At 40.9% G+C, this 11,583-nt stretch overlaps 1 long non-coding RNA gene and 1 pseudogene across 1 annotated transcript; one reads left to right on the top strand and one right to left on the bottom strand.

The window, feature by feature from the left end:
• Positions 1–262: 262 nt before the first annotated feature.
• Positions 263–3,655, bottom strand: LOC127319858 (uncharacterized). The gene is made up of 2 exons (XR_011747245.1): positions 3,240–3,655; positions 263–1,133 (listed from the first exon to the last, which is right to left on the bottom strand). It is a non-coding gene; the product is annotated as an uncharacterized lncRNA (long non-coding RNA).
• An 846-nt stretch (positions 3,656–4,501) lies between these two features.
• Positions 4,502–9,757, top strand: LOC139832791 (uncharacterized; annotated as a pseudogene).
• The last annotated feature ends 1,826 nt before the right edge of the window (positions 9,758–11,583 follow it).

The following is an 11,583-nucleotide window of genomic DNA, read 5'->3' on the forward strand; positions in this document are numbered from 1 at the left end:
GTCTATTCTCACGCCTCGGCTCACCATAAATTCCTGTGAACCTCCAGGGAGGGATAGATCCATTTTTGTCCTGCACCATCACGTCAATATGATGTGCATTAAAACTCTTCAAGTCGACTGTAACCGAATATGACCAGAAAATACCAATTCCACCACTTAGACCAACACTATAAACAGCAAATCCTCCGGCAAACCCAAAGGTGCTAGCTAACTTCTCAACACGCTTTCCTTCGATCTTTGTTTCCATCACAAAGAGCAAATATTTGAACATCACAAAGACCAATTGCACTCTTATTTAGTCACTAGATTTGTCATGAGTTACATATTTGAACATCTGCGGCCATTGCCCCCTCAAATGTTGTCCCTCGAAGTATACTTCATCAAAATTGCCTTAGTGAACGATAAAGTGGAAATAATTTTTGTCTGGGGGCTGCTACACAGTGCACGGTTACTATTTAGCGCTACAGGGTGCCCCTGAACATGACAATTTCCAGAAATAGAAAGTGGTCCCGCGTGGTGAAAGCGACATGTTCCAAAAATAGCAAGACGATCTGGTCCATTTCCCTGCTGGTTTTCTTTTCGTGCGGGAGCGCGTGCCAGGCTTGGGAGATGCTCAAGAAAATACAGACCCCGTCAGACACATACGAGTAGAACATATACACCATAAACTACAAGCAAAAGAGCAAATAAACCGGAAAAGGAGTAGAACAAGTCTCCATTCCTACTGCTGTGCAAGAACCTGAGGAAGGTAAAATTACTTCTGCACATCCAGATCGGTATAAATAGATTTTATTCTACAAGCCAGGTTCAATGTAAAAATTGTTGATGTAACAAAATATTCCATGATTGGAAAATGAAATTGCCTCATTGTAAACATACAATAGCTGGAAGTGATGTGCATACTAGGATGTAAAAAAATGTTCTGCTATGAGAAATATGAGCAAGAGCATGTGTTTTCATAAGTTTGTGAGCATCACAACTTTGAACCACCACTCGAACAACATGGAAGATCCAGAAAAAATTCTAGCAGAAAACTGGATCAAAAACATCATGTACAATTTCCTTGAGGTTTCATGCTTACTCAAATTGTAGGCACCATGAGATCTTCATAGCATGAGCTCTGTTTGCCTGAACTGTAAGAAATATCAGAAACAAAAGTTAGTCATTGTTTTGTTAGCCGGTAAAAAATAGCGTAGTAGCTGTAACTTTGCATACTTGAACAAGTTAAAAGAGAAAATTCATGCTAGTTGTTGGGTATGCAAATGAACTTGCTTATGTAACATGCAAATTAGCTTCTATATAATTGTTCTATCTATTGTAGGTACGGAGTCCAACTATCCTTGTGCTGGTCTGTACCTAAATGTTCCAATTCTGGATGACGCAGATGTACAAATTTTGAGGAGGATCAAAGTCAAGATCATGCACCAAGGGAAGAATAAGTTAAAGCCCCGGTGCATGCTGCTAGAAGGAACAGAGGTCCATCTGCAGATACTGTAGTTGAAATAGGGCCAACATTATCGACTGCTGAACACAAGAAAAGTTGCAGCCTATATACATAAGTTCACCAAAAAAGTTACAACCTACGTACCTATATACATTATAAGTTCACCAAAAAAGTTACAACCTATACATACATAAGCTGACTAAAAAGTTACATTTTAGATAGATAGGTTTACTGAAAAGTTACAGTCTATATACGAGGTTTACAGTAAAAGTTACTGCCTGCATACATAGGTTAATAAAAGTTACATACGCATCGCGAAAAAACAGTAATAAGCTACATTAATGTGACCCATGAGGTAACATGCATTAGTGTATATAGTACATGTAAGAACAATGAAAATTACAGTCCGGCTATAGATTTACATGTGGTTCATGACGACCTCATAAAAAAGTATATAGATAAATGTAAACCATAGAAATTACAGTCATGTTGAGCTATACATGTCATAATGTCTCATGATAAAATAGATACATTCTACGAAAATGTGAAACCTCCAACTGCAATTTGTAACACGATGGCATGTATTTCAAGAACAATAATTACATCCTATTAAAAAATAATATACAAACCCATGTTAATAACATAATTGCATGTATTTAACTAGAATAAGTGCATATACTACGAAAATAGCATACATCCTAATCACCAGGTATTGCAGATTCGAGAAAAAAATACATATACAACACCCAAGATGCACACTTCACCAATTGGAGGTGGTAGCTAGTGTATATGGGGAGTGGGCCAATTATATGACAGCAAAACTTGAAAAAGAAACACTACTCCCACCGGCCCTAAATAATTGTCGTAGGTTCAATGAACTTAGAACATTGTATCCTATATTTTGCCTAAATTTACGACAAGTATTAAGGGCTGGAGGGAGTAAAAGTATCCCAAAAATCACTATGCTGCTCACAATAAAAGGAAGGGGGTATCGGACTACAAAAGCAACCTACGGCATAAAAAATACATCCTATGAGCAGCATATATACTATATTACGACCATAGTCTTAGGATGTATATATTCCCAAAAACATACATCCTGCTACTAAAACCCAAAACTAAAAACTACTACTCTATACTCCATGAAGATACTTCTTTTAGAGCGGGAAAGCTCATATATTACTCACATTCAAGGTACAGAATTGTCCACAACGAAATCGAAGATAACAGTTGACACTGGAGCCAGCCAAAGGTTGCAGGTTCAAACCGAATAGCTAGTTCAGCTAAATTGTGGGCACTTGTTTTACCTTTCTCCTAGTAAACTTCGACATAGATCAATGCAGTGTCATCAGTAGGCATGGACATAGGAATGGGGCGCAGTTCTTCCATGAACATACTGTATATACTGATGCAAAAAGAGCATAGTAGCACCAACTTGACAGATTAAGTAATACACCGTATGTGTAGATTATTACATACACATGAGCATACTATGCAGTCCGGAAAACAGAGACCAAATTCCAACATAGTTATCTGATCCCTAACAGAGTAAGAACACGAACGTTACTTCACTGCAAAATGAAAATCTCCCGTGGATACTAGACGAGCACACTATTACTGAACACAAATAACTACAATAGAAAGAGCGCAGTCGTACTAGACTAGCACCACCATGAGAACAGAACGATTCAGCGCCCCGTGACCAAAACCGGAGGTGAAATCGAGCTCGCATCGAGCAGAACGCCAGCCCCAAAGCACCAATGGCGTTAGAAACGAGAGGGATCAAAGGACTCACCAGCACCACACCGCTATTGCTCTCCTTCAACCACCCCTCAGCCGACGGCCGCCCCGCCACAGTAGCGTCGATTTGCGGTGCCGCGCGGCAGAATCCCTTCCACCAAGTCCTCCTCCGACGCCCGCACCACCTCAGAAGTATAGAATTGGGAACGTCGTGCCGCCGAAGGAACCCTCGCAGGCCCAACACGGCGACCCCCGCCGCCAGATGCCTTGATCTGCCGTCGAAGCTCCTCCACCACTAATCGAACCGACCAGGAACACTACACCGGGGCTTCCCATTGGATTTCTCGCCGACGACGAGATTGATTCGGCGGTGGAGATCGAGCAGAGCGCTCGTGTGCGAGGGGGTGGGAGGGGATGAACCCGGTGGAGCCAATTTCCTAAGACAACGAAAAAGAAAAGGAAAATGACTAAATGAGGCCGTCGCTGGTTTGGACGTTTGCGTCGGTTCTTTTCCATCCGCTCGATCGCGATCCGACGTGCCAGACGAGGGAGCACCACGTAAGACACGGCGGTGCCCAGGCAAGAATTAGATTTTGGGTTTTTGTCAGGGAATTTCATTTGCTGAGATTTGTCTGATCGTGCAAATAGGATAAGCATTGGAAATCTCGAGTTAGGTACCACTTGTTCTTGAGTTGCATGTATTATATATCTCGCTCCATTAGTTTAGAATACTGAAAAGGGTGGATTTTCTACCATACTTGAAAGAGACATATGTTTACAAATACGGAAATTCAAAATGGATCCTGGCTATACACGCCCCTGCCTAAAAAACATTTGGAATTTCAAAGAGAAGCTAAAATTTCTTGCACGACTACATGTTTTACGTTCTCACAAAAGAAACTTCAGGAGAAGGAGACCTTGGAAAAACCAAATTAGCTACTCTAACATTTTTTTTACAACACTCTTTGTTTTTTCCGTAAGTCACAACATATGTTTTTTCACAACATATGTTTTTCTTCACGTAAAATTACAGACACGTTAAACACATACACACATCCACAATAAAAGAGATACTGGTACGTTACATCATCTGGGTACACGCCCCATCGCAGAAATTCGGTGGAGTGTTGAAAAATCATCTATTTGCTAAATTTATTCGACTAGATACTACAGTATTTTTCTTTCGAAATGTTATCTACTAGCTGCTTTAAGTTGAGGTAATATTGGAATCAACCCAGTAAAAAGAACTTAAAATTGGAGGTAATATTGAAATCCATCAAACTAGTTCCTAAAGATGTCAGTATGCAATTGTTGTGAGCCCGCCCTACAGAAGTACAGATCCATTTTCTGCTCAACTCGCCGCGCCGCAGACCAGCGGCCGAAACCCATGACTCGCCTCAACTCGGCCGCTCCGACGTCCCTCCTCCGGCGCTCCTCCTCCACCTCCACCTCGCCGCCCTCACGCCGAGCTCCCCACATCGCCCTTGCCGCCGCCACGGAGCGCGTACGTTCCGGGACGCTAAGCCCAGACGATGCACATCACCTGTTCGACGAATTGCTGCGGCAGGCCTCTCCGGTCCCCGAGCGCGCCCTGAACGGCTTCCTCGCCGCCGTCGCCCGCGCGCCGGCCTCCCCCGCCTGCAGCGACGGCCTCTCGCTCGTCGTCGCCCTCTTCGACCGCATGCCCTGGTGGCGCCGCCCACAGTCTGGACGTACAGCATCCTGCTCGACTGCTGCTGCCGCGCGGGGCAGCCAGACCTAGCGCTCGCCTTCTTCGGCCGCTTCCTCAGGACGGGCCTCAAGGCAGACATCGTTATTGTCGGCACCCTCCTCAAGGTCCTCTGCCACGCAAAGCGGACAGATGAGGCTGCGGACGTGCTGCTTCACAGGATGACGGGTCTGGGATGCGTGCCTAATGTCTTCTCATACACCACAGTTATCAAAGGCTTTTGTGATGATAGCAGGAGCCAGCGTGCGCTCGACCTGCTTCTGATGATGGCGAAACAACGAGGTGGCTGCTCCCCTAACGTGGTGTCATATACCACGGTCATCCATGGATTCTTAAAGGAGGGTAAATTCAGCACAGCAAGCAACCTATTCAATGAAATGGTACAGCAGGGCGTTGTTCCTAATGTCTTTACATATAGCTCCATGATTGATGTGTTGTGCAAGCGTGGAAGAAGCAAAGAAGCTAGACAAATTCTGGATTGCGCGGTTGCCAAGGGCCTCAAACCTAATGTCGTGGCATACTCTACCATGCTTCATGGGTACGCTACAGAAGGATGCCTTGTTGATATGAATAATCTCTACAACTTGATGCTGCGAGAAGGTATTGTACCTGACCAATATGTTTTCAGCATATTGGTCAATGCACATGCCGAGTGTGGATTGGTGGATGAGGCCTTTCTTATCTTTCAAGACATCCAGAAACAGGGAGTGAAACCGGATGTTGTAACCTATTCATCCATGATATATGCGTTTTGCAGAAAGGGCAGGATGAATGATGCTATTCAACAATTCAACCAGATGATTAATATTGGGGTACAACCGGATGCACAGGCTTATCGGTGCCTTGTTCAGGGTTATTGTACACATGGTGATTTAGTGAGGGCTAAAGAATTGGTTCATGAAATGATGGGAAAAGGCATCCGTTGTCCTGGTGTCGTGTTCTTTAACTCGATGATAAACAACCTATGCAAAGAAGGAAGGGCAACAGATGCACAAGATATCTTTGACTGTATGAAACATATAGGTGAGAAGCCCGATGTTATCACATTCAATTCACTGATTGATGGATACTGCTTAGTTGGCAAGATGCAGAAAGCATCCAGAGTATGTGATGATATGGTATCGGTTGGCATTGATCCTGATGCAATTACGTACAATACACTTATTGATGGATACTTTAAAGCTGGAATGGTGGATGCTGCATTGACTCTATTCAGAGAAATGTCAGGTATGGCAGCTAAACCGAATACTCTTACTTATAACATCATAATGGATGGATTATTTAAGGCTGGTAGAACCGTTGCTGCAAAGGAAAAGTTCCATGAGATGGACAAAAGTGGAGTGAGATTGTCCATTGGTACATACAATATAATTCTCAGTGGGCTTTGCAAAAATGGTTGTGCAGATGAAGCAATAATGTTGTTTGAGAAATTGCGAGCAATGAACCTTAAGTTTGATATTATAACTCTCAATATTATAATTGATGCAATGTTTAATGTTGGGAGAATAGAGCAAGCTAAGAATTTGTTTGCTGCAATACCAACCAAGGGATTGGCACGTAATGTTGTAACCTACACTACGATGATGTCAAACCTTATAGAAAAAGGGTTGGCAGAAGAAGCTGACAATATATATTCATCAATGGAGACAAGTAGTTGTGCTTCCAACTCGCGTATGTTAAATATTATCATCAGAAAGTTATTTCAAAAAGATGAAATAGTCAGGGCCATAAATTATATGTCCATACTTGATGGGAAAAGCATGTCGCTTGAAACTTCAACTATTTCCCAGTTGATATCTCTTTTTTCAAGGAAAGGGATATACCATAAGCACAAAGATTTGCTCCCAGGAAGGTACCAGTTTTTGGAAGGAGACATCCACAGTTGATATGATACATTCTATCTGAACTTAAACCCTCAAAAGGCACACTGTCAGAGAAGAAATGATTCCTGAAGATGAACCTGCTGCAACAGGGGAACCGGTTGACACCAAGGCTGATGGCGTTTCTTTGGTCAAGCAGGAGGATTCTGAGCTGGAGGAGATTCTTTCGGATTATTTGGGTTATTTTCCAGCTGAAAGAGAGTTAAGTTATGCAGACCTGACTTTAAATACAAGTGTTGTATGTGGTAGCAACTGATGAACTTTGACCCATCCAGACTAGCTAGATAGATGTGCAGCCTCTGGTGTACATAGATCTTGCACTGGAACTGTACAGCCTCTCCTCTACCCTCTAGCCCAATAAGGGTGGACTCAGTTTGCTTCTCCAGTAGTTTCGTGAAGAGCTTGTAGTATCAGCTTCCTTGCCCGTAGTTCATGGGAATGTGTTTGTTCTGCTTCGTGTTTTTCTTTCTGGCTATTTTAGTTGCCATATTCAATCTCACATGTTTTATTTTGCGCGAAATTCTATTTTGTTGTTACAGTAGCACAATTCACTAATATTTCCCTTAATGCCAAAATGTTCTCATCTTATACTATAGCGTTCTAAAAAGATTTCCTGTTATTTTGTCGCTAGCATGTTACACGGGTTTAGTTTCTTGTCTGTGAATAGGCCAACAGTTTCTGCAGCTCCGGTGATGTAAATGTTGCAGTCCTAGGCAAACACAAATGGTTAAAAGTTCAGAGCAAGCTGAGCATTGGTGACATAGAAAAGAAAAACTATATATCAGATAAATGTACGATTTCTAACAACTTGGCAAATTTGTTACTATATACCATATGTCACGAGTGTGGTGGTATCACCAATCATTCATGCAATTTTAGTATGCAGCTCATAAAAAGGGAAATAGGAGATATTCGTGCATCATTACTTGGTGCAGAAATGTAAATTGTTCGTGTTTATGACATGCCAAGGAAATAGGTAGTATGACTTGTAACTTGTCATTTTATTTCTTCTCCATTAGACTTCAACATGGTTCCAGTCATCCAGTGGCTAAATTACACATCTCAGTATTGTTTATGAAAGCTCACAGACAATTAAGCCCATATAAAATGCGTGTCCCCAGGAAATGTACTCCACAATGTTACTTGAAGCGTTTGTTGCCTGTACTTCTGAAGAAGCGTGTAAGTTTTGGCCCTGCGCCTTAGTAGGAGTTGTGCAGAGTTATAGCATTGTAGCTCTGTTCTTCTACAACTTTATTTGGTCGTCATCTACTTAAGTTTCCTGTTTCATTGATGATTTGAAGCATCCATTACGAGGAAAGGATTTGTGTTTGGTTTGATGTGCACATTAGATGCACACAAAAATATACCTAAATATGTGGTATTAAACTAAGTCATGACATGGAGGTAAGTGGCCTTTTTTCTATAGTCACTAATTTGTATGCACTTGCCTTCTAAACGGCTCATTCTGGTCTATATGCTCCCAATTCCATTGCCTCAGTTGCTTTTACAACAATTTATCCATTTCTTTTCTTTGTACCTACTGTGATCTTTAGTTTTGGATGAAAACTACAAGTCAGATGGGTAGACCAACCCCTATTCACCTTTGCATTTTCTTCAAAAGAAGGTAAGAATCTCTCTTTTTGTGAGGACTGCTTCCATATTTCTCCTTTTTATGCTATATAATTCTAATATTCAGTTCACACATCCAATCATCTGTATAAATGATTATGTATCTTATCTAGATTAACGTTGATTTGAAAGAACTTTTCAATATGTCTACCTAGAATCTTTCATTCGGTTTGCATTTTTCTTTAAGTCTTCACCAACTAACCAGTGGAAAAGGGAAGGAAAACGCATGTCTTTGATCTCAGTAGCTAAATTCAGTATTTCAGTCTTTTCTGCAATTAAGTAATATATTCTGCGTTTTCCAACAATGCAAAGAGCCTTTGTCACAGATTTGTCAAACCATCTGGAAAACAAATATTGAAATATTGGACAAATTATAAGGTTAGGTTGGCCATCTCCTGGTTCACACTGTCTTCCTGGTTAGGGAGTTATCTGTCTTCAGGTTTTCTCTTTGCTGGCCTAGCCTCTTATGATCTTATCTCAATCTATTAACTCCTTACTACTCCCTCCGGTCGGATTTAATCGACGCGGAGGGAGGCCTGTACGTGCACGACAGTTAGGCTAGCTGTGCGTCAATTTTTTGGGACTAGAGGTATTATTTTACTACCGTCTATATGAGTATTCATCCTCTTTCAGTTTGTTACTTTTGGTTTCCAGCTTGCCATTAAATTAGTGATGTCCTTGACTTCAAATTATTCAGTTTGGGATATTACACAGATTCAATCTCAAGGATGAACAAAGTAAAGATGGAGTGTGCATCTTTCTTTATTGTAAATATTAAATGTTCTCTTTATTGCTCTCCAGTGCTATGAATGTTTAGCCCGCTAAATGTTGAGCACGGCTCCTCTGCAGTTTTACTGCTACTGTATATGTACTGCAATTTATAAAAAAACAGTCGTTAGATGGGTCTCCTTCCCTTCCTCGCTTCACACATAATTAGTAACAAACTTTTAGTATTAACGGTAAGAAACCCAGATTTCTGGAAGGTAAAACAGTACCATTAACAAACTTTCAGTATTTCACCTGGTTTGACGATGCAATGCATGCAGTTCCGAAGCCTCTGCGCAAGGGTCTGGGGTCTGCCGCGCTGCTCCTGCCATGGATCATACGGAAGCACAGGAACGACTGCGTCTTTGAAAGGGGCCGACCCTCTGTCGCCGATCTGATGAGCAAGATCAAGGAGGAGGCTTCGCTGTGGGCAAGAGCGGGAGCTATAGGCTTTAGCGTTGCTATGCCAACAACCTGGGACATGCACTAGGCGTTTTTTTGGTTCGGAACCTGTAAACCACCTCCTATAAGGCTTGTAAACAACTTCTTCTCTTTAATGAAATGAAACACAAAGAGTCCTTTGCATTTTCTCGAAAAAAATGTTTTCTGCAAGGTAAAACAGTACCATTACGACGGTTGTGAGGTTGGATGGAAACAAGGAATATCGTCATCTGTCAAGGCTTAAAGCCTAATGTTATGTGATCATTTCTTCAAAATTAGTTTTCTGTAGTTTGTGGCCTACTAATTGAGGTATGTTAATATGTTTTAAAAAAAGATATTGAACTCATACATATGTTTATCTGCTAGATAGTAAATCGTATGGAACTAGGAATTTCAGTTATTTTATTCATTGCTCTGGCTTCTATTAATACACTCCGGCAAATAGCCATCCTTGGTCTAATAAACATAATGTATAAATAGTTGCATGTTGTTTTTGTACAGAGCTGCGTGCTCCAGCCAACAGGTGGTTCTCGACCGTAAGGTTTAAATTGCTGAGTAGATTTTTGGCGAACAAACCTACATGGAGCTATGTCTGTTGAGTGCTCGTACATTCACAATATTATGCTCCATTCCATCAAATGTAGTAGAAATCAATACATTTTCTTTCTGTATCTCACCTTCTCGGTGCATTTTCAACCCTTATTGATCATGTATTCTACTATTATGGAGTTCTTACTCTGTACTGTAAACCAGGTACTTTAAAAGTTGTATTTCTCTATTCGAAATATTGGTTAGAGGTGGAACGTCTATTATATATTTTCAGCATGCCAATAGAGTAGGTGTGATTGTAACAAAATTCTTTTAATGCATAAGTTAATTTGGAAACATCGGTGCAGGAATGCACAGAGGTTGTACACTATTGCTCGAGCGACTGATGGACTAATGGCATGTTTATTCCAAAATTAGCTCAATCTGCCTACATGTTGTTCAATTCTCTCTGCTTTCTTCAGTAGTTGTATATTAACCAATTCTCCATCTAGAATTTGGAAGTGTACATTTTTTCCCAAAATTTGGAAGCATCATTTCTTGACTGGTGGAAATCACAAATTTATTTGCTAACTTCCAATGCAGCACATAAATTTTAAAAAATATATTTTTTAAATGTGCTGATTTAAAAAATGTTTAAATTTTAAAATGTTCAAAATAAAATGATTTTTTTGGAAAATGCTCGTGTTAAAAAATAGTTCAAAATTAAAAAAATGTTTAGGTTTGAAAAAATTCAAATTGGAAAAATCAAACAGAAAAAGGTTCAAATTGAAAAATAAATGGATTTACATAAATATTTTAATTTGAATAATTTGAAAATATTCAATTTTTAATAAAAATAAAAACGTTCAAATTTAGAAACAATTACAATTTGGAAAAAATAATATCTATTTTAAAAAATGTTAATTCAAAAATACCAAACTATTAAGAGAAAAGGGAAAGTAATTAAAAAGGGGGAAAAGGATTTTACCTGATGGGCTGCGATCCAATTAACCACCGCCGGTCGGAGGGAAAGTACATAACACACTGATTATGGATGGCTGGAACGGGAAAAGAGGCAAACACAACAGGAAAGACAAAGCGGAGGAACCCAAGCCCCCATCCACGGCAGTGGGGCCGAAACACAAATCGGTTCAATCGGCACAGACAGAGGCTCAGCCACCAACTGCGGGGATCAAGTTACCGGCAACGGCATTCAGCCAATATGGCTCCAACTTGTGCAAATCTGGAGATATCTTCGCGGCCCTCGCCAAGCTCATGTCTCCCTCCAAGCTTTCGACTGGCGAAACCGAGGATACTGATGGAGGACAGACTCCCTTGTGATAAGGGATGGCCCGATCTTCTCAGTAAGCAACGGTGGTGATGATGATCATGGGGTGATAGCAGCGGAGGAACACGACGATGTAGTG

The sequence above is a fragment of the Lolium perenne genome, chromosome 1 (genome assembly GCF_019359855.2).
Source record: "Lolium perenne isolate Kyuss_39 chromosome 1, Kyuss_2.0, whole genome shotgun sequence".
NCBI classification, from domain to species: domain Eukaryota; kingdom Viridiplantae; phylum Streptophyta; class Magnoliopsida; order Poales; family Poaceae; genus Lolium; species Lolium perenne.